Here is an 8,445-nt window from a genome sequence, read left to right on the forward strand (position 1 = left end):
AGGAAGAAGAAAGAGGTAAAGATAAAAATTATGAACAACAAATACATATCTATCAACAAGTGAATCTAAAAATCAAGTGAATAAAAAAATCTGATGAACAGAATAAACTGGTGAATATAATAGAATCAGGGGCATAAAAGGGAGTGGACTGACAATTCTCGGGGGGGAAAGGGGGGTTGGGGGTGCGGGAAGAGATTGGACAAAAATCGTACACCTATGGATGAGGACAGTGGGGGGGGGGGTAAGGGCAGAGGGTGAGGTGGGAACCGGGTGGAGGGGAGCTATGGGGGAAAAAGAGGAATAATTGTAATAATCTGAACAATAAAGATTTATTAAATTAAAAAAATAAAATCAATAAAAACATACTTTAAAAAAAATAGATAAAACACTTTAGCCCTGGCAAGTGTTGCTCAGTTGATTGGGCATCGTCCCCTGCCCTGAAGGGTGGCCAGTTCAATTCCTGGTCAGGGTACTTGCCCTAGTTGCAGGCTTGATCCCCCAGGCTTGATGTGCAAAAGGCAGCCAATCAATGTTTGCTCTCACCCTCTCCCCTCCTTTCTCTCTAAAAATCAAGTTTCAAAAATAAAATAAAACTCAAATTATCACCACACAAGCCTCAGTTTTCACATTCATTGAAACATTTTAGCATTACTCAAACATGAAAATTGGAAATGTGTGTGCTTATTTGGAAAAAAACTACTGAATTTATTTTCCAGAACTAAAAGCAGACTTATGATGACAAGTTATATTCTAAACTTCAATAAAAGCTGCTTGGATAAACTATTTAATGAATACCTGACCCTATTAAACAGCAAGGTATCTGCTGCATCAAAGAAGTCGAAAATTGAGTCACTTCTTTCTGTTGCTTTCAGTTGCTAGAATACTGGCAATTCTCATAAATATATTTAATGTATCATGCAGATTCCCAGTATTGTAATTGATGGGATCATATCTTTGAGCTACATACACTGAGATTATTTCTGCACACATGATTACTTTCTGCCTATCATAGGGAAGCAACATACTGAAAAGAGCTAATCCACCATAAATTGCCACCGACTAAGCGTGGCACCAGGCACAGGGGTAGGTGGAATAAACATAGATCCCAGTGAGGATACAAAGACTAGGTCCAAGCCAACTCCCAGCAATGCTCCCATGTTCAGAAACTTCTCGCTGGCATGCATATGACCACAGTGGAGAGGCCTCCTGTGATGCCTGCTGTGTACTTTGCAGCTCTGATGAGAAGAGCTCCCCCTGACATCATCAGAGGAGCCACCATCACACCAGAATGCAGTAATCAGACAAGATGTTTTGGGCTTAAGCTCTAGTCAGATGGTAATGACCAGCATTTCAACTCCAATCCATGCTGCAAAGGTTGCACCAAGTGTTAACCAAGAGTCTCTCATCATGAGTTCATGAGAACAGGAGTTCTGCTCACTATCAAGGCAGACAAAGCTATGAAACCAATACTTCTGCCCTGGCTGGTGTGGCTCAATTGGTTGGAGCGCCATCCTGTGCACCGAAGGGTCACCGTTCTATTCCCCGTGAGGGCACATACCCACGTTGGGGGTTTAATTCCGAGTCGGAGCACATATGGCAGGCAACCTATTGATGTTCTCTCACATAGGTGCTTCTCTCTCTCCTTCTTCTGTCTTTGAAGTCAATAAAAATGTATACTCGGGTGAGAATTAAAAAAAAAAAAAGCTGCACTCGCTGGTTTGGCTCAATGAATAGAGCGTCAGCCTGTGGACTGAAGGGTCCTGGGTTCGATTCTGATCAAGGGCACATGGCCAGGTTGCAGGCTCAACCTCCAGTAGGAAGGTGCAGGAGATAGCCAATCAGTGATTCTCTCTCATCATTGATGTTTCCATCTCTCTCTCTCTCCCTCTCCTTTCCTCTCTGAAATAAATAAAAATACATTTTTTAAAAAAGCACAAAAAACTTCCTAATAAATACATATAGATAGAATGAATTCTACCCATCACATCCTGAGGCCAAATTACAACAACCTTTTCAATAGTTTCAATCTCATCAAACATTCTAAGTCATACTAGCACAATGCTCCAAGACCAACAGCCTCTCCAGCAGTAAACCATTTCCCCATCTGATCAATTTTTAAGTATTTTTTTCCATTGATTGTTCCAATGGTGCCTCCTTGAGTCCTTGGCCAGTTTTCTTAGGCCAGATCCTAGTTCTTGTCTTGGTGTCATATTCCTTGCTGGGTGTTAAGAGGCGCTGATTCTTTGTGATGGAATTCTTCACAAGAGGGGGAAAGCTGGGTTCAACACCCTGGAAGGTGGTGTCAAGAGAAACACAAGTATTTGGTCAGCATGGCGGTGCCTCAGTTTTACCAAGCAGATCTAAAATGCTCAGCCCCAGGTCACCTCAACTGCCCAGGTGCCTTTCAGGCTAGTGAAATGCGGACATGCACACCCTGGCCTTCCCCATCACCCCTTATTGTCTCTCCCTCCTTTTTTTCTTTTCTTAATTGGTCCTAGTGTGCTGCCTAGGATCCCAACTGACCGAGAAAAAGAGGCAGGAACACTGGGCGTTCTGTCTTTTCTCGGGTAATTAAGGACTTGTTTCCAGATTGCACATTTACGTGTATTTGTTTAGGCAAATACCTGCTGCTGCCGTGACCACCATCATCGGCTGTCACGCCCCCGTCTTGGTCACAGCAGCCACGGCCGCCAAGCAGCTCCATTTGGTCGGCCTTACTGTTGGGCTGGATCTTGCATACATGATATTAAACACTTAAAAAATACTGGTTCACTGAGTTTTGCAGATCTCCAAAAAGTTGATATATTCCAGGCTGCAATATTAAAAAACCCAAATTAATTAAAATCATCAGCAATCTTACAAAGAGTATTTTGAAAATAGTGTTAACCTCACAGAGCCCCAAAAGTTCACAGAGGTCCGTAAACCACTTTGAGAGCAATTGCCTTAAATAATAAAGTTATTCACCATCTCTGAGGTTTCAGCTCTTCCACGTCTGCCAATTTTTATGTACCATAAACAAGAAACCTTTTCTGTCACCAAAGAAACATGCTACAGAGAAGAATTACAAAGAGCTACCAATAATCTCAGCAAGGTCTTCAAAGCAAGCATGAACTTATTGCACCCTCACTATGGGCCAGACTCTGCTCCAGGGAACAGTCCAGTGAGTAGGAAAAAATGAATTAAACTCATGAATAGAATAGTCTTATTGGCTTCTGTTTGAGATTCAACTTTGTTCCTCTCAAATAGTCCAGTAACTATTATGCGTCAAATAATTTACACTTGTGTTTTAAAAATACAAGTTGCTAAGGAATACATGAAAACTCTCTGAATTATTTGCAACTTTCCTGTAAATCAAAAATTATCTAAAATAAAAGTTTGTTTGATTTTAAATTAATTGATACAGTTATAGAGAAATATATAATTTTTTTTTCTCCCCAATTTCCACTATGAATGGTGCAAAGACCCAAATACAGCTCTGGCATATAGATTTCACTTCTGGAGAGAACACCAAACTGACTAGCACATATATGGTCCCAATTGCAAATTCCTAGGAGAGAAATTTTGACCAGCCCAGTTAGAATCAAATGTCTACCCTTATTTCATTCAACGAGGGCCACTGTTGCAGGTCATGTTGTACAAATATGGCTGCCAAGTGTGCAGCTATGTGGGTGTGAGAAGCATTCTTAAGCAAAGGGACATGACCTGAAAAGATACCCCAAAATTGTCTGCCAGGTATATATTCCAAAACCCCGAGTAACATACATACAGATAAAAGGTAGTCCACACAGCAAAATACCAAAAAAAAAAAAAAAGAAAGAAAAAGAAACAAAAATACAAAAAGGAAAAAAAAAGCATACATATCAAATAAGTATTAAACATAAATGGTCAAGATTTCTCATTAAAAGATAAAGGTCAGAGGAAACTTGTGCCTTTCACTGTAGGTAGGTGGAAGTTTAGTTATTTACCATCCACAGCCCTCTACTGTCCTAAACTTCTGGAGGCAGCCCTGGGTTTACTCTAGGGGGGAGGGGCATTCTTGAAGCTTCTCTCACTAGGCTTGAGATTAGGGAAAGCACCTCTCCCCATGGGAGGGGGCAGAAATCACAGCATCCCCCTGAAAACTCTCTGTACAGAAACCCACTCTGGAATTTCCAACCACTAAAGTGTCACAAAAATTTTATTGGTCACCTACCTCTTCCAGGATGCTTAGATGATCAGTCCTTTACTTTGGAATGTGGGAGTGGAAAGCAATTACTGCCTTGGGGTTACAGACTAAACTGAGCAGATTTTCATTTCTTTAAGTATAATATAGAGATATGCATAGTATTTTCTGTGCTCATTCAGAACTAAGGGTCATTATTTATCCAAACTATGCTTAATGAACAAAGTCAGTTGGAAATCTCCCAAAACTCATAATAATCTGAGTGTTTAAAAGACTAATTACCAAAAATTTATATGAAATAAAAAAACACCCCAAATAGCTGCAGCAATCTTAAGAAAGAACAAAGTTGGAGGGATCATACTATCAGATATCAAGCTATATTACAAAGCCACTGTTCTCAAAACTGCCTGGTACTGGCACAAAGAACAGACATATAGACCAGTGGTGGAACAGAACAGAGAACCCAGAAATTGACCCAAGCCATAATGCTCAATTAATATTTGACAGAGGAGGCAAGAGCATACAATGGAGTCAAGAGAGTCACTTCAATAAATCATTCTGGGAAAATTGGACAGATACATGCAAAAAAAATGAAACTAGACCAACTTATACCATACACAAAAATAAACTCAAAATGGATAAAAGACTTAAATGTAAGACAGGAACCCATAAAAAGCTTAGAAGAATCCATAGGCAGCAAAATAATCAGACATATGTCACAGCAATATCTTTACTGATATAGCTCCTAGGACAATGGAAACTAAGGAGAAAATAAACAAACGAGACTACATCAAAATAAAAAGCTTCTGCACAGCAAAAGAAACCATCAACAAAACAACAAGAGAACCCACTTCATAGAAGAACGTATTTGCCAATGTTACATCCAATAAGGGTTTAATCTCCAAAATTTATAGGAAACTCATACAACTTAACAACAGGAAGATAAATAATCTAATCAAAAAATGGGCAAAGGACCTAAATAGACACTTTTCAAAAGAGGGCATACAGAAGGCCAAAAGACATATGAAAACGTGCTCAAAGTCACTAATCATCCAGGAAATGCAAATCAAAACGGCAATGAGGTCTCACACCTGTCAGAATGGCTATCATCAACAAATCAACAAATGATAAGAGCTGGCGAGGATGTGGAGAAAAAAGAACCCTCGTGCACTGCTGGTGGGAATGCAGACTGGTGCAGCCACTGTGGAAAACAGTATGGAGTTTCCTTAAAAAGTTAAAAATGGAACTCCCATTTGACCCAGTGATCCCACTTCTAGGAATATATCCCAAAAAAATCAAAAACATCAATCAGAAAGAAAATATGTACCCCTATGTTCCTAGCAGCACAATTTACAATAGCTAATATTTGGAAACAGCCTAAGTGCCCATCAGCAGATGAGTGGATTAAAAAATTGTGGTACATATACACAATGGAATACTATGCTGCTATAAAAAAAGAAAGAACTCTTACCATTTGCAACAGCATGGATGGACCTGGAGAGCATTATGCTAAGTAAAATAAGGCAGCCTGAGAAAGATAAGCATCATATGATCTCACTCATTTATAGAATATAATAAACAACATAAACCGTGATGAACAAAAGTAGATCCAGAGACAGAGAAGCATCAAACAGACTGTCAAACCTCAGAGGGAATGTGGAAGAGGGTGGGAAGAGATCAACCAAAGGACTTGTATACATGCATTTAAGCATAACCAGGGGACACAGGGAGTAGGGAGGGTGAGGGCTTGTGCAGGGAGAGGTCAATGGGGAAAAAGGACATATATGTAATACTTCCAACAATAAAGAATTTAAAAAATAATTAAATAAAAATAAAAAAATAAAAGACTAATTAATTTTTTGATTCTTTTTCTCTCCCTGGGCCTAATAGTTCTTTAAGGTTAAAACTTATAATACTTATACCAACACCTTCTATGTGCATATTCTTTAGCATTTAAGACATCATTTCAGATAAATGATTTAATTTTATCTTCATAGCAATTCTTTAGTGTTTACCTCATTACAGAGGATAAGATACATTGATCCATTATACAGATCCAAAGCTCCTTATTTTATACTGCTGCTACAGCTTAAGTAAATGCATAAATACAGCTAAAACAACAATGACATCAGGACCCTTGCCTGAAAAACAAAAAGATTTTAATTACTAGTTATGTTTGTAGTTCAGTGAGTTATTACCTACAGTTTAATATCAGCCCCAAGTGTTGTGGTGGGTGGCAGTCATCAGGGAGGCCACGAGCTGAATGAATTAAATGACCCTTTTTATGCCAATGACTCAGACTTCCTGGTGAGGTAGGAGTGGGGTGGGGAGAATATGTGATTTTTCCTTGAGACTCCAAAACAAAACCACCACTATGTTACAAAGATCTTGCCTCTTCAGTGCTCTATAGGTCTGTAAAGTTATGAAGACCATGCTCAGCTCAGAAGCATGTCAATAAAATACAGAGTGTGAGCACCTTGATTTCCCTGAATTTCCCCCCCACAGCTTTCCTCTTGAGCATTAGATTCTCACCCAGGTCCAGCGTTGGTCCCACAGGAATAAAAGTGCCGACTAGACACAATCAACTTCCACTTTCACCCCATTGCTTCCAGCTGAACTTTCCCTTCCAACCTCTGTTTTGAGTTAAGATTAATAAACATATTTGGAATGGAAATCATCTCTTCCCCGTTGTCTTCTCCCTTGCTCCAAATCCCCTTCCCAGTTTCATGGCATGATAAATACATACATAATTCATTATGGAATAGATTTGCCTTCTCTTTTTTGCTCTACTTTTTACATTTGCAGCTTCCTAGAGCGTTCCAGCTTTGAGAATTTCTGCTCATTCCCACCCCCATCGAAATCATTTAACAATGTATGTTTGTAAGTTCCTCCAAGAAAGCTGATAAAAGTCTGACTTATTCTTCTATTGTCTTCATAATATTATATTTTACTCATATGCCAAAAGGTATTGTACCCTTCTCTTTATTAGTTTAAACCATTTCCAAGATTTGGGTCATAATAAACAGATCTGTAATTAACATCTTTGTCTCATATTGTCTTACATTTCCATGCTTACATTTCTATGGGCTAGATTTCCAGCAGTTAAATGCTGAGTCAAGAGTATGTCTAGTTTTAATTTTAATATTGGCAAATTATTTTCAAAATGTACTGAAACAATGTACATTTCCAATTGCAGTGGATAAAAATCCTTTCTCTCATATTCCTGCCAGTAGTAGACATTATCACTTATTAATTTTTACCAATCTGATGGTTATAAATGATATCTTAATTTGCCTACTCTGTAGGCCTGCAATTTTACTCCTAAGTATAAACTCAAAAGAAACATATGTATCTACAACTGGTATGTTCAAGAATGGCGATAACAGCTTTTTTCATAATAGCCCAAAACTGGGAAAAAGAACTGAAATGTCAACCGGAGAAAGAATAAACACATTGTGCTATATTCATGCAGTGAAATACTACCCAGCAGTCAAGAGAATAAACTCTGATACACACAACAACATAGGTGAATTCTGAAAACATTTTGCTAATCAGAAGAAACCAGACACAAAAGAGTATAGTTTATATATTTACAATTATGTAACACTTAAGAAGAGTAAAAATTAATCTGTGGTATTAAACCTCAGAATAGTGCTTACCCGAATAAAAAGGGTTGAGGATGTTTTTTCCCCTAGAAAAGAACACTGGGAAACTTCCAGGGTGAAGCAAATAACTATTTTGATCTCCGTGGGCTACACAGTTGCATACATATGTAAAAATTAATCAAGCTACATACTTACTATTTTGCACTTTATGTGAGTTATATCTTTACAAAATAGAAAAGGTACCAGCAGGCATGGCTAAGTAGTTGAGCATCGACCTATGAACCAAGAGCTCACAATTCAATTCCTGGTCAGGGCACATAACCAGATTGCAGGCTCAATCCCCGGTGTGGGATGTGCAAGAGGCAGCTGATCAATTATTCTCTCTCATCATTTATGTTTCTATCTCTCTCTCCCTCTCCCTTTCTTTCTGAAATCAATAAAAATATATTTTAAAAAAACTAAATAGGAATTCTAAATATTAGAAAAAAGATGTAGCATTATATTTGTTAGCTCTTGTCATATTTCCTCTTGAGTCCCCAAAACCTCACTGAAAAAAATATTATAAATACTGAGAGTTTTAGTAAGATTGCTAGTCAATCAATAAACCCACACTGATTTATAACTGGGGTCACAGTTCAAATGCTTAAACATGTTTAACTAATAAAAATTGATGAAAGA

At 38.3% G+C, this 8,445-nt stretch overlaps 1 pseudogene across 1 annotated transcript; it reads right to left on the minus strand.

Moving 5' to 3' along the window:
• Positions 1-849: 849 nt before the first annotated feature.
• Positions 850-2,704, minus strand: LOC308246851 (growth hormone-inducible transmembrane protein-like; annotated as a pseudogene). Its single transcript has 2 exons — positions 2,625-2,704; positions 850-1,535 (listed from the first exon to the last, which is right to left on the minus strand). The product of its transcript is annotated as a growth hormone-inducible transmembrane protein-like (transcript).
• Positions 2,705-8,445: the final 5,741 nt, after the last annotated feature.

The sequence above is a fragment of the Plecotus auritus genome, assembly GCF_963455305.1.
Source record: "Plecotus auritus genome assembly, chromosome: 4".
NCBI lineage: Eukaryota > Metazoa > Chordata > Mammalia > Chiroptera > Vespertilionidae > Plecotus > Plecotus auritus.